The 15676-nt window shown below is 45.4% G+C and overlaps 1 protein-coding gene across 1 annotated transcript in view; it reads left to right on the top strand.

The window, feature by feature from the left end:
• Nucleotides 1-2337: 2337 nt before the first annotated feature.
• MMEL1 (membrane metalloendopeptidase like 1) overlaps nucleotides 2338-15676 on the top strand; it is an 892805-nt gene continuing 879466 nt past the window's right edge. The window contains exon 1 of the mRNA XM_069239922.1: nucleotides 2338-2470. The gene's annotated coding sequence lies outside the window, so the exon portion shown is untranslated. The remainder of the gene's footprint in view (nucleotides 2471-15676) is intronic.

Genomic DNA, 15676 nt, shown 5'->3' with positions numbered 1-15676 from the left:
ATGTTTGTGACATATCTGACAAGTAGGTCACAGACAGATCTCTGGAACGGTTGCTCAACACACTGTGTGGACGCTATAGATGGTTGTCTTAGTAAATATGTGGGATCTGACTCCATCCTCAGGTGATGTTTTACATCTGCACCCTGAAAGTCCTGCTGCTGTGACACAAACATTTGTGGTTTGTGTTGAGTCTATGGTTTTCCACATATTGAGAAGTGGCTGTTACCTAGTAGGTCATTGCTATTTGGAGCAGCTCAGCCACAACCTAAGAAGCTATGAGCTAGAAAGATGGACAGGTGCCGTCAGCTTTTGAAGTTTTGAATGTGTGTGCGCCAGGCAGTATGCAATTACAGTCTCAAAGATGCACCCGTTCAATATTTGAGGTGGGATCTTACAAACAGTGCAATGGAATTCACAACTGCAGAGGCCAGAGCCAGCCACGTCCTCTGGTACAGAAAGCTTTAATTTGTGGAGGAATAGCATCTAACCTTCCATAAAGAGCGCAGTGGTATGGTATAAGGCTGAAAAGCATCTCTAAAGAGATAGACTGTTTTTTTACATTTCGAACAGTGTTTATCACATTTGTATATTTTTGTGTGTGCTATATCATTTGCTGCCTTTGCTCTTTCTTAGACTCTTAGAGCCATATTTACACAGCCCTAGTGCCACAGGAGCGTCACTTTTTGTGACGCTCCTGTGGCCCTAGGCACAGCACCATATTTACAAGGTGGCATTAAGCCACTTTTTGTGGCTTAACGCCACCCTGTAAATACGGCCCCTTTCCCACGCAGCACTGTGCGTGTAACGGGCGTGCAATGGGTGTTGCTGTGGGCGTGCCACAGCAACACCCATTGCATTTTGACGCTGCCTCAAATTTATGAAATCACGTAAACCTGAGGTAGTGCCAAATTCTAAAGCCACCCCCAAGGGCCACCGAGGAGGAATACTTTTATTCCTCCTCGTTTTTTGCTTTTTCTATGTGTGCTACATTCTGCTGCACGCATAGTAAAAGCAAAATGCAAGAAATGATTGTTTATGTGCCGGAAGGTGTCCCTTCCTGCACATAAACGATCATTTGGATATGAGCTTTGGCACTTCTCTGTGTGCTGCATTGTGAAGCACACACAGAAGTGCCAAAGCGCCATTAGTGATTGTTTATGTGTGGGAAGGGACACCTTCCCGCACATAAACAATCACACCCCTCAAAGCAGACATCCTTTGGACGATGGTGCAAGGATGCCTGTGTTGGTGCTGGCAGCTAAATTTAGCACCAGCGCAGAGGGAAACGCAGAGGTGCACCGTATTCACTTAAATACGGTGCATCCCTGCGTTTCTAAAGTGACGCAGCGCAGCACTGCCAATTTTGGCACAGCACCGCGCTGGGACACTTTTCAATAAAACTGCCCATTAGAGCTGAGCCAGCCAGCTCTCATTATTTTGCTGAATTGTTCACTTTTGTATGTTTGTACGCGGGTGAGTGTGTTGTGTGCGTGTCTGCTCGCAGGTGCGAACATGAAAAATGAATGAAGAAAAGATAAAAACAGAAACTGGAAAATAGGTTGCGTTTTATAATATCTTATGGCATTAAGTCACCTGCTGCAGAGACCTTTGCAGCAAATTTCATACGATAGTAACAGTATGATAAGACTAGTGGTTAATGCACTTCCTGGTGTGATGTGTGTTCTTCTATAGTCACAGTTTTGAATCATAAAGTACAGGCCTGCTACGTCTCCCAAGTCAATGTGTAACTAGCTGCTCCACTCCAGGGTTTTTCCTTTGAATTATGGGACTTGTAGTCTTGTTTATCTCATTACAAAACCCGGTCTACAAATCCTAGAAGTCATGAAGAAACCTAGACAGGAGTAGCTCAACGCGCACAAACAAATTAAAGTAAGAAAGAGTCAAGGAAAGACAGAGAAAAAAGTAAGAAAGGGAGAAACAAAGAAACAGAGTAAGAGAGTTAAAGAAATATGAAATGGAAAAGGAGAAGACAGTCTAATAGAACAAGCAACAGAAAATCATGTAGAAGAAGAGAACGAGAGAGGGAGTGATACAGAGACAAAAGAAGAAAAAGACAACACACATTTAGAGTTCCAGTGAAAGAGAGGGAGGGAGAGAAAGACAGAGAGAAATAACCTGAGAGAACGAGAATGGGAGAGAAGAAAGAGCAAGGACAAAAGAGGGACAAAACTAGAGAGAAATAGAGAAAGAAATAAAGGAGAGGGAAAGATAAAGAGAGAGGAAGAGTGAAAGAGGATGAGAGCGAGGGAGCTAGGGTGGGCGTGGGGAATTTATAATCTCATCACTTTGGAAAACCCATTTTCCTGGGAAAAGCTTATTAAGGAGCGCGTTGCCGCTAATGAGCCTTTCACTGGGCTCGTGCTGGAGAACGTTAGATCTCAGGCTCGCGCCTCGGGGGCCTCACTCCCCACCTGCCTCGTGCAGCCGAGGACCTCCTCACAAGTGCAAGGTAAGGAAACCCGGCATCGCCAGTCACTGCACTGACAACATTTCGGGCTCTTGTTATTGCATGAAACGAGATCGCTAACAGTTTTTTTTTCCTTTCGTGTTTATCATTAAGTTAATTAGACCAGGGATTTCTTTAATAATGTCAACCTCCAATGATCTCTTCAAAGAAAAGTTGATGATTATGAGCACATCTGACGAACAGTTGTATTTGTTGCAGAAAAGTTCATAACCTAATTTGTGTGTTTAGATGCAATGCGGGCATCTCAGATGTTTAACACTTGTGAGCAGTACGAATGTGTTCACATTTTACGGGCTGTAAGAACTGAAGTGTTTTATGATGTTTGGCTGCAGCGTACGTTTATTTGTTGGTTTCTATTTAATCAACGTTCATGAAAAATAGCTGTAGATTGACGGGGTTTGTGGTCCGGTGAATAAATGCATTCCCAGGTGCCAGATGGCGCGAGTTTGCAATGCTGAATCACAATTCTGTAACGACATTTGTTTGCACTGACAGACCAGTTAAAAAACGACATTTCCATTTTCCACTGACTAGCCTCTTAAAAAAAATGATATTTGCAAAGAACAACCAGTGCAAAAATGCACATTTTGTATCTGCAGTTCATTGCAAAAGCTTTTGCATGGGTCTGACATAGAAAATGTTGGTGCCAAATTGGAGCTTTACTGATGCAAAGTTTTTGTGATCTGTTTTCTCCCACAAACTGCTTACTTCTGCCTGTGCTCTTTGCCTGTGCCTCACGTTGTAAATGTGTGTGCTAGAAAAGGCCAGGGCCACGGTGTGCTGTCCAGTCTGTTCTATTACATGTTCTCATCCCTGCTCATTGCATCTGGTTTTCTGAAAGTGGTCTCTTCTGTAACCACTATTCCAGGCACGGGAAGTAGGAGTATGGGGGCTGCAACACCTCCTTAGTAACCAAGCTGGGGTTTAGAAGGTGACTGAGCAACCAATATGCTTTAAATTTTGTTCTTATCTTGTCACTTTTACTGTACTTTGAAAAACAGTGGTAAGATGCCAGGCTATTTCTTCTGTCAAAATGCTGCTTATACTTTTCACACTGACACTGGTGATTACTTTTCTTTCTCTGACTCCAACGTGAGAGGATTTTCTAAAGTGAACTATCTGACAATACAGCATCAGTACAGGGAGTGTGAAAGCAAAGGCTATAGGATGTTCGCTTTTTTCGACTACATAACAAAAATGAAATAACTGAAAATGAACTGTACAAATATTTCACCTTACATCAGCAGTAACAAAATAAAAAATGAAGCACATTTTTTTGTAATTGTGTTGTGTGATACAATCAAAGATTTTTATAGGACCAAAGCAAATCAAGACACTTAGTGATGTACAAATGATAACTATTATAGGAAACCTGAATTCCACACATTATTATTTGTAAGTTATATAGCTTTATTAGTAAAACGGCATGTCAGTGCAATTAGTGTGATTTTTTGGGCCATTTAATTGGAAAATGTGCATCTTTAAATGACAGTGTGCTCTTACCCGTGCTTTACTAATTTATTTGCAACAGCGTGCTTTACACCGCACCACCGACTACCTACATTACCTTTTCTACTCTTCTGCTCAATGGGCGTGGCTTATTTGCTTTGTTTGTCTTTTTTGTGAGGCTTGGATTTTCCACAGTCCCAACAACTTTATTGAAGTTACACTGATTGCAGCACCCCACTCTGAAAATTGTCCCAGTACTACTCAGAACTTCACGCATGAGATGCTCCTACAGTACTAAATATATTTTCGTCAAGGCACCCTGATGCTCCTCGCAGCAGAATACTTTTGTATCTAATACCCCAAAATGTGTCTTTTACAATTTATATGTGGGTAACTGCTGACCATTTGAGAGCTAACTGAATAGCTAAAATACATATGGTTATGGGCAGTGCGACTTAAATTATGTGATTTTTCAGTTTCAGCACCTTGTGCCTCCTTATGGATTTACCACACTTTTCTCACCATTCCACCATCTGCTTCCTAATTTGTAAGTAAAAAAATAATATTTCTAACTTAAATGGATCAAAAGTTACAAAAAAAAGTGTTTCATGTGGCGCCACACATCAGCAGAAACGTTGCAACAGTTAACTCATTCACTTCTAGCTACTCCTTGCTATAGGCTGGGGTTAAAATGGAAATAACGAGTGAAATGATTGTACAGGCAGTATTAATGCGTAGCTCAAAGCTGTTGTGCTGAAGCACCTCATAGAGGAAGCCTTTGCACCAATATTGATCCCCTAACATGCCTGCAAATTGCGTTTCTTCGATCATGTCTAAAGAACTTGAAAACACACTCAAAATACTCACACGTGATTCTCAGCGTAAATGTGTGCATTTTAGGAAGCAATCATTAGAATGATGGGTGCCTACTGAGGATCACACTGCTCATGTTCGAAGAGAGGGACGACTGTTGCAGGATACTAATATAGAGGTGCGAGTCACCTTGGGTCACCTAGCTTTTCAAGGAGGTAGCGGCAGAAGGGTCTGGCATTTTATTTTACTTGAAACTATATCAATATAAAATCAAAAATGGTACTACATGTATTTCTTGGAGTTCTTGAGATGCTAAAATCCGTGTTCGATGAACTCAGAGAATAAGTAGAAATATGACAATGCAGAGGGTGGGAAATCTATTTTTTGTCGTATTCAACCCCAGCTATATGGAAAGTGAAACCATATAGGGGGTCATTCTGACTTTGGCGGGCGGCGAAGGCCGTCCGCCAAAGTCCCGCCCTCAGAATACCGCTGCGCGGTCAAAAGACCGCCGCGGTAATTCTGAGTTTCCCGCTGGGCTGGCAGGCGACCGCCAGAAGGCCGCCCGCCAGCCCAGCGGGAAACCCCCTTCCATGAGGATGCCGGCTCCAAATGGAGCCGGCGGAGTGGAAGGGGTGCGACGGGTGCAGTTGCACCCGTCGCGATTTTCAGTGTCTGCTTGGCAGACACTGAAAATCTTGGTGGGGCCCTGTTAGGGGGCCCCTGCAGTGCCCATGCCATTGGCATGGGCACTGCAGGGGCCCCCAGGGGCCCCACGACACCCGTTACTGCCAGCCAGGTTCTGGCGGTCAAAACCGCCAGAACCAGGCTGGCGATAAGGGGGTCGGAATCCCCATGGCAGCGCTGCCTGCAGCGCCGCCATGGAGGATTCCCTAGGGCAGCGGGAAACCGGCGGGACACCGCCGGTTTCCCGTTTCTGACCGCGGCTGTACCGCCGCGGTCAGAATGCCCATGGATGCACCGCCAGCCTGTTGGCGGTGCATCCGCGGTCCCCGGCCCTGGCGGTAGTCAACCGCCAGGGTCGGAATGACCCCCATAGTCATGTGCCAGGGGCACGTTTGTTGGTACTGCCGTAGAAAGAGTTCAGTCTATGTATTAATTCTCTAGAGCCACTACATTTATCATGTTCCCCTCCTGCTGTGGGCTGATGTACTAGAACCCTCTCCATCAATGCTACAAACAACTAAAAGTCCTATCTATACAAATGATATGTGAGTGCCTTGGGTCACCACTGCCCTACAACAAGTGGAATCTTTAGATTAGTGTACAAGGTCCTCTTGGGTCATCCGATCCAACACTCACTTGTTAATCAACAAGATCAGGTCCTGCATTAATGTACTTGGGGCCTATCTACAACCAGTGCTATAGGAGAAGATATATTATGCTTTAGTCACCCAAATGTAAGCGTTAAATGGATGCACTAAGGCTTCTTGGGTCATCCCTGCTATAATGTAAACCCTGTAAGAGCACACGATTGCTGCTGGGGGTTACCATTTCTCTAGAACAATTGCAAGAACTATACCAATCACTCTCCAATCCACAGTGTAGCACGCAAGTGATTCCTCTATAAATGTAGTAAGGGGCAGATTTGAGAAAAGTGGTGCTGCACCCAGTGCAGCGCCACTTTGTTTTGCACCCCTTAGCGCCCCTCTACCGCCACCATGTGTGCGCCGTATTTAAATACGGCGCACCATGGTTCAGGGTAGGGGGCAATAGCGTCAAAATTGTTGACGCTATTGATGTACTGTTCAGGGTTAACGCCAACATTTTGGAGCTAACCCTGAACAGTACTTAGGGGCCAATTATAAATAATGGGGTACCCCCTTTAAACATCTGCTTTGAGCAGGTGTTAAAAATGCCACAAAAAATGGCATAAAGAAATCTTTTAGATTTTTTCGGGCCCCCTAATGGGAGAATGCCCCCTTTGCATACATTATGCCTGGCGCAGGCATAATGTGGTGCAAGGGATTACAAAATGGTGCAATGCATGCATTGCACCTTTGTAAATCTGGTGCAGTGATTTTGGCCTCGTTCTTCCACATTAGCGAAAAAAATGATAATAATGTGGCGCAAGGAGACACTAAGCCCTCTTAAATCTGGGCCTAAGTGCTATATTGGGATTGTATTTAATGACTCCTGTGATGAGAGACCCAATGATGAGAGTCCATTAAAATAGTTCATGACTTTCTTGGGTGGATTGTGCCTACCCAAGGTGCACTGCAGATTATGCTGCTAACTAGGCGCTTTAAATGCAACATGTGTCATCTACGACTACAGGAGGATTTGCGTATGAATTACTCTCAACATTAAAAACATGCACAGATCACCATATTTGCAGAACTCGATAAGATGAGTCTGGCAGGCACATCTCTAGACCTAAAGCAGCCACAATGTGGGTAAGAAAACGAGTCCTAAAATCGAACTTAATTTCATTTCGAGCTAGATAAAAAATTGTAGGTAGGGCATATTGCGGTCTCCATCAAGAAATTACAGTATCATTAGTCAATATCTTTGTAATTTAATCTGTATATTTTATGGAATGAACATGCGTATGGTACAAATCACTCTACGTATGAAAGTAAAATGATCTACTTCTTTGATAGTCATGTAATGGTCAGATTTCCATAACGTATGCTCTACTATGTAGTGTTGGACGTGATGGGTCGGTTTTCTATTCTTTGCTTTGAAACTTTAAGCAGGATCAGTGTTGGGTATGGTGCAGGATAGCCCCACGACCAGGCCATACAGAATTTCACTTGTAAAAATTACAGAGTAGCACTACAGAGCTATCACGATGATGCTTCAACTATGCAACTGAATATCATGTAGGACGACGTTGTTTCAAGATGTCTTCTGTGGTCATGAAATAGTCCCTACCAGCTGCAACCGTTTCTGATAAGAAACACCACTGCATTGTAATGAAACACACACTAGTTATCAGAATAATACTCCAAACAGCCAATAGCATGAGAGCTAGAGAGACATAGGCCCTCATTCTGACCTTGGCGGTCTTTTCGCGAGACCGCCGAGTTACCGCCGCGGTGAAGACCGCCGACCGCGGCGGTATGCCGCTGTGCGCATTCCGACCGCTGGGAGCGTTCCGCCGGGAAACCGCCAGCAGCCACACTGGCGGTCGGCGGAAAAGTGGAGACTGGTCAACCTCCACCGCCACGCCAGCAGAACACCGCCCACAGAATTACGACCCACATATCTGTGTGGCGGTCTTCTGTTGGCGGTGTTCTGTTGGCGGTCACCTCCCCATGGCTCCCGTCGCCTCCCGGAGGACCAACGCACAAGGTAAGTTGACCGTCCGTGAGGGGAGGGGGAGGGGGGGTGTTGTGTGATGTGGGCGTGCATGGGGGTGTGCGTGTGAGTGTGTAGAGGGGGTGTGTGAGTGCGTGTATGCGGGCGGGGGGTGCTGCTGTGTCTATGGGTAATGTGTGCTGTTCGGCAGGTGCGCATGTCTGCATGTATGTGTGCGGGTATGTGTCCCCGTTGTGTATGTGTGTGTAGGGGGTGTGTATATGTGCATGTTGGGGGTGTGTGCATGTCGGGGTGCATGTATGTGCATGTAGGGGTGGGGGTGGGGAGGGGGTTCGTACCACCTCTGGGGGGTGGCAGGGGGGTGGAGGGTGTGGGGGGAGGACTCGGGTGGGTAGTGGGGGGTGGGGGAGACCCCTATCAGTGCCAGGGAAGGAATTCCCTGGCCCCGATAGTGCTTACCGCCATGGTTCGCATGGCGGTTCCCGACCGCCAGAAACCGCGGCGGTAGGCAGGGTCATGATACCGTTGGCGGTCTTGGGACGACCGCCGGGCCGGAGTGCGCAAACTCCAGCCCGGCGGTCATGACCGCCGTGGCGGTCGGAGTGGGGAAGTGGCGGTCGATCGCGGCGGTGACCGCCGCGGTCAGAATGCCATTTTTCTGACCGCCGGTCTGTTCGCGGTCCGACCGCCGCCTCTCCGCCGACCGCCAAGGTCAGAATGAGGGCCATAGTCCCCTGAAGCCGTCTCTGTGAACAGTTTTAGAAAAGTATTTTTTAGCAAAACTGGAAGAGTAACACACACTAAGCCTTCATAACACCAAAACAGGCCCAAATAGGCATTCTACAGAACCTGCTAAACAATCTACTCTCCTAAGCAAAAATGCCTCACACCACAACTGTCTTCTCCTAATGCTGCCTACTACCTCAGAGCCCTACTGAGTACTGTACTTCTACGGCATCTCACTTTATTTAAATAGGAGTGCCTCAAGCCTCGCCCTAAGGAGGTAGACTTTCCAACAGCAAACGTGACTATTGTTTATTCTTTCTGGCCTCTCCCTGGCGGCACACAGGTTGCACCACAGACAATATAACATGTGTACCAGCACTGTGCCGGCAAGTTGCTGTCACTGTGTTCCAGCACCAGAGCTCCTCATTGGCATAACAAATCTTGAGGGGGGCCCGCTGCAAAATAAATGGAGGGGACCACCCACGTTCCGGACCCAGTCAGGAGCACTCAGCCAAGGGCTCGTCGCCCATGCACAGTGTTAGAGGGGGCCCCCTGGAATTCACGTTCTCCCTGCACTACGGGGGTGCAGGGGCTTTTGTTACACCACTGGAGCTCCTACCTCGGGCACCTTGTTTCACAACCCTGTGAAATGCATCAATCCATTCAACATGCTGTTGATACCTTCCCGGTTGGCAGCGAGATGGAAAACACGGGTAGCCAAGTTTAAAAATTACCTGAAGTCCACAAGAAAATGATCCATGGGAAAAATAGTTCACAAAATGTTCCTAACACTCCTGGATATTGACGTTTACAATGACTAACAGCTGATCTAGCCGATCTATCAATTCAGCATGCAAGCAAATCCAAACTACAAGCGATGTGTCTTATGCATTGCAACACAAGGCTAAAACAACGCTGTGGACTCTTTCTACAAGTACGCAAGGGAAGGGAACCTAATGAGCCCATGGGAGTTTCCAAACTTGGAAGAGAGGTTATGTGCCCAGATCATTCTGGGGTGCCATCCACCTATCCTCCACAAGGACAATTTAAAGCCTGCTAAGATGCAGTTGGTTATTATGCTCGCCTTAAAACATGCTCATGACCTGGCAGACTCAAGACCTGCTCACAATGAATCATCACTAGTGTTCAAACTGATCATGAATGAGGCAGGTGAAATCAGAGAATAAACTCATATCATCTCCAAAAATCCATCAAATAAAGGCCAAAATAAGCCATGTGGGATATTGAGACAATGCAATGCCCTATGGACACCAGCGACATGCAAAAGGCAAATCACTTTGCAAATTATGGCCCATATTTAAGGAAAATGACTACAACTGGGCTAGCCCAGTTGTGCGTCAAAAACATTAATGCAAGCTAACGCCATTCCTTAGCGCCATCCATGCACCATATTTAAAAAAAATGCACAGTGGCGCTAAGGAATGGGTAAAGTCATGGAAAATGATGCTAGATGGTGCTGGAAGCCATTAGGAAGAATGGTGCTAATGGATCTAAAATGACATTAGACTGATTAGCGGCATAATTTCTGCTGCTAGTCAGGCTAGCATCGTTTTTGGTCACACAAGCACCCAAAAAATTACACCTATCCAAGTATGGTCAGGAGACATTACCCAAACCACAATGTCCACAACAGGGGACTAGTGCTCCCAGGACGACCCCAACACAACCTGTGCCAGCCAGGATGCCCCTTGTAAGGGGCCCCCAGTGGCATACAACAGTTCAGCATGTCTACTTATCAGGGGCGGGCTCCCTCCACCTGTAGTGTCCCTGTGGTATGGGAGGTGGTGATGCTGGGGCTTGGGGTGGGCATCTTTGTGCCCAAAACAGTGACACCATGGTAGACTCCATGGTGTTTCCCTAGGGAAATATGCCTAACAGCACTTTAACGCCTGGTCTGACCAGGCGTTAAATTTTGACCTAATTGGCTAATTGGCAAATTGGCCTTAGCGTCATTCTCTAGGTCTGCCTCCTAGGTACGTATCGTTTTAGCATCGGGAGGTAAATATAGCGCTAGGGGGCTAGCTTCATTTTTAGGAAGGGAACGCCTACCTTGCATATCATTGTTGCTATTCGACGGAAGGTGGATAGACGTTTCCCAGAAATGACGCTAACTCATAATATATTCTGACACAAGAAGGGTCTAGGGTCAAAATATAAATATGAAGTTAAGTTAGCACTGCTTCAACATAAAAAAAAATTACACTAAGGCAGTGCTAACTTTTCATAACTATGGGCCCATGTCTTTCCACACTTACAACTAAGGAAATTATGGAACAAACAGAAAGGGAAGAAAAACAAACTGTGAGATATATATCAACCGGCAATTGTAGAATGTCACTATCAGAAGACTCTGGCAAAATGGTCTTGCCTGATCCAGAACATGTCTGCTTAATTTATGCAATTGGAGGCTTCACATACCCTGGAAAGAGATCACAAGCACTGTGTTAACTGGAAAATCAAGGGCACCTGACAACCTGTCTAATTGACACTGAATACTGCAGCATAGCTAATGTTGGTTAGCGGTGGGTGGACTATTTCATTCTGCCTGCAGAATTGGTGTAATTTGGTGACACTGTTACTTTTGTAACACGGAGTTCTGGCAAATTTCCACCAATTGCTGCGTGGTGGATTTTTTCCCGTAAGGCTCCAGAAATGCAAGCAAGATTTGGCATCCCCTAGCAGCATTTTCGAAAGCGGGCAGGTGCAGTGAAAGGGCTGCTTCTCGAGTAGATTTGCCATCACTTGAGTAGATTTTCTACTTGACTGATAGCAAAATCAACTCAAAAGTCTTTGTGGTCTAGCGCATGGCATGGTGCCATTTGTACTGAATTTACCGTGCTGCACGCGTTACTGACATAAGATGACAGCAGGAGCAGCGAAACTTGCATATTTCTGGCTGTTGACAGACCTCAGCAAGATCTCCTGGAGTTTTAACATACGTCCGGGAATTCCACAGAGTGAAACACGCAAGTTCCACCCATCCCTAATGTCAATAATGGGTTACAAAAAACTGCACCATGTATCAGCTTTAGGGCCTATGGCCACCAATATCTACGTATACGGCAGCTTCACTCGAATCAACCTTGCCGGCATCTTCACCGTCAAAGTCACACACCAGAAAAAGTCTATCTCAGCTCTCGTCTTTGTAACTAAGGCCAAAGGTAGGAGGCTAATTAGCTGCAGTACAGCAGAGTCTTTGAAGCTCTTCAGCTTTGCTTTTGCAGTGCAACAATAGTCCATCGCTCTCATGCTAGAGGAATTCTCTTAGGTAATCCAAGGCTTGGATGCCTCAAAGTGAAAAATCTCAAAGTCAACATTGACTTTACTATCAAACCAATATCTCTTTGACATAGCAAGGTTGTTTCTTATTTTATCAGAAATTACTGCAAGCAGCCAGAATCATAGAAAAGGTTGATAATCCTACCCCATTGGTAACTCCCATTTTTGCAGCCCAGAAGTCAAAACGGTGTGTCTGGATCTATGTTGACATGGTGATGCCAAACGAAGCCATTAAAAGGGAGCTCCATCTGGCAGCTACTGTTGAGGACCTAGTAAACAAAATAAATGGAGCCAAGTGGTTCTCTGAGATTGACTTGAAGTCTGGTTACCGCAGATCAACTCAGCAAAGAGTCATGGCATATCACAAATGTTTTGATGCTCGTAGGGCTGTGGCGCTACTGCAGGCTAGACTGTTAAAAAATACATGCAGGAAACGATGTCCAGTTTATGCAGTGTTTTGAACGTCAGTGATGACAATTTAGTTTTTTCCACATCTTTTGAACAACATCATGACTGGGTACAAGCCCAGCTAGAGACTTTAGAACACAGTGATTTGAATGGATCAAGAGAAGTGTACTTTTCTTACGAACAATACTGAGTTCTTTTGCCACTGCTTCTCTGATAGAGGCATCTCCCAAAACCCCCAAAACGTACAGGATATCCAAGAAGCGTGACTGTCGGCCAACATGTCTGAACTGAGGAACTTCTTAGGCATGATCATCTACTGTGGTAGGTTCATGAAAATCTCATGGCATTGACAAAGCCACTACATGACCTCCTCAGGCAGATTCTCTGTCGGTATGTAAGTCAGACACACAGCATACATTCCAAGGGACCAAAGCAGCTCTGTCCTCAGAGGCCACCAATAAGTATTACAACCTTGCCAGGCCAACAGAAGTGGTCATTGATAGAAGCCACGCCGAGCTCTGAGCCATTCTGATGCAAAGGCAGCACAACAAAACTGGGGGCCCTGTTGCCTATGCCAGCAGGGTACTCAGAGACACCAAACAGAAGTCTTCCCAGATAGGATGGTAAGCCATTGCCATATTATGGGCTTGCTGACACGTTCATCGATACCTCCTCAGACTGCCAACCCTTAACACCTGTTTCAGAGGTTGAAATCCAAACTTCCATCACTGATTGAAAAGTGGATCTTGCACGTCCAGGATTACTTGTTTGAGGTAGTGTACTGACCTGGGCAAGAGAATTTTGCTTTCTCCAACAAAGATGTGACTACTGCTGAACAGGCGATGGCCTGTAATACTGAGGAATATGTCTGTGTGGTGGTGAGCTGTTCCCGACCCAGGTCCTTCGTGATAATGGCTGTTTGACATGCCTATCTTTTTATGTGCAGAGTCCTCTTCACCAACTGTGGAGTCTTCATACTCGTAAACTTACCATTAAAATGTAGGTTTGTGAATCAGGCCATAAATGTTCTAACATTGCTACAATGAGCATTATTGAGTTGGGAAACTATTAACACATGCTATCACTTTCCAAAAAGTGATTTAAGTTTGTAAAGCATACTAGGAGGAGAGTAGTATTCCCATTGTAATTACACACATAGACCAACGTGCCTTTCATAAGGAAAGATTGAGAATTGAAAACACTCCCTTTCCCAGTTTATCTCATAGTTAATGGACGAAAGAGCAAAGCAGCAATTACATTTCTTTTCCTTGATACATTTCTGAGCCTGCAGTAAGGTGTGACCGTTTCTAGCTGTGCTCCATTTGGCTTCAGACCCCTGAGCCCAAGTTTCACAAAACGTGGGAAAAGAATTTCCCGATTTTCCTTTGCGCTACATATGGAGTCTGGCTAAAGAGAGGAACTCCAATACATCATAACCCCGTAGACTGCTGCTCCGCAGGGAAAAGCACACACTGAAGATGCGTTGCCCCCTGCATGTGTCCCAGTGCTGGCACAAGAGAACAGAACAATACAATGCAATAATCTGAATCATTTGACTTGACCAACCTTGGATCCGATTCAGCCAAATCTATGCCAGCATTAGTCACTATGGCAATAGATAAGATGGGTATTGATAAGAAAACCAGCTCTGACCTTATGTGAGACTGATACCTTTAAAGAAACTCAAGATGTGAAAATGGACCTGCACGTTTTTACACTATCAGGTTTTGTTATTGTACTCTTTACATTTCGTGCCTACATTATATGTTGCTTTTAAAATGAATGACTGTCATATTGGACAATGTGCTCGATGTTTGTTAATCACCCGCTTGATTTTCCAGTTGGTGAGGTGTAGGGCAAAGAGAGACCAAAGAGAAGTAGAAAACGAAGTGGTACAGAGTTTGGTTCCTTGTCCATCCAGATTCTCTCAGAGGCAGACCATTGGGTGGCATGCTCTGATTAGTGAACTTCTTGACTGTAATGATGTCGCATGCTTCCAGGCAGGAAACGTTTCTTTTATCACATGAGGATGTTGTGAAATAACACGGTGATTGATCAGTCTTTGCAAATACTTTACATATCTATAATTCACAACTTCACCATACCTAGCAGGGTCTGGATGATCAACTCCTTGTGACTGGAGAGAGTCTGATGTGAGCGCGTGATTAACGTAAAACAAAACCCATATTTTGTAGGCCTTCAAGAACCCCCTGCCCTGTAGCCAAAGTCAGAGGGGTTGTCTGTTAGGGAGGATTTTACAGAGCTATTCTACCCTCTTCCAACAAAAGTTCCATGAGTGGGCTGATTCATCAAGAAATGACCTGCAACCCTCTGCCAGCCACCTTACTCTCAGAGAAAACCATTACTGCCCTGCTACACGAACACAACCAGCCCCTATCAAAGACCCGCTGAGTACGTCAAAACTAAACATTAAAAATACCATTGGAACGGGACTGGAGGAGTCAACCTGGACAACCAACCTGCTCAGGGTGTCAAGATACCAACATACAGATGATTTGATCGTATCATTCTTTTCGTCCAGGCAGTCCACTCAGCGCTGGACTGGGCACCCAAAGCAGCCCTGTCAATTTTGTCCCACCAGCCCCCGCACAGCCTCTGGAAACAAGAGTGGGCAGGTTATGCTGGATTGCTGCTTTTGTTACTGGGGGCCGATATTGAGGCACCGTTGCAAAACAGGCCCCCTATAACAAAACCGCCCCCCACCCCACCAGCTTCCCTTGGAAATGCCCAATGCCCACTAAGGCCAGTTTGGCTCTAACTACATTGATTTCACCCTTGGAGGCCACAACAAAACAAAAATTCCAAAAGCCTTGACTTCTCTAAATCTCCCTGCAGCAATTTGAAGGCTCCTTGAATATCTACCATCCCAGCCCTTCCTGCAGGGTGTGCTCCAATTATGATGAATCCTTAGAGCACAATCTATGTGTCTGTCCTGACTTTTAGTGAAATTCGAAGCACGTATTTGTATCCAACTTTTAGAGAGTCTTCACTACAAACAATAAGAGAAGCAACCAGGGCCTGCAACAATCCAATACCCGAATGGGAAAATGATGAAATATCTGAACACAGCACACCACCGATTTAAACTGCTGGTAGCCTCAGCTAGAAAGCCACTACAGTGTCAAATCAGATTTTTAAAGTTTTCCATTCTTATAAGCAATTTTTATCCATGATGTCTGCGATCTC

Source organism: Pleurodeles waltl, chromosome 6 (genome assembly GCF_031143425.1).
Source record: "Pleurodeles waltl isolate 20211129_DDA chromosome 6, aPleWal1.hap1.20221129, whole genome shotgun sequence".
In the NCBI taxonomy this organism is placed as follows: Eukaryota; Metazoa; Chordata; class Amphibia; order Caudata; family Salamandridae; genus Pleurodeles; species Pleurodeles waltl.
This window is presented reverse-complemented; position numbering and strand designations above follow the sequence as displayed.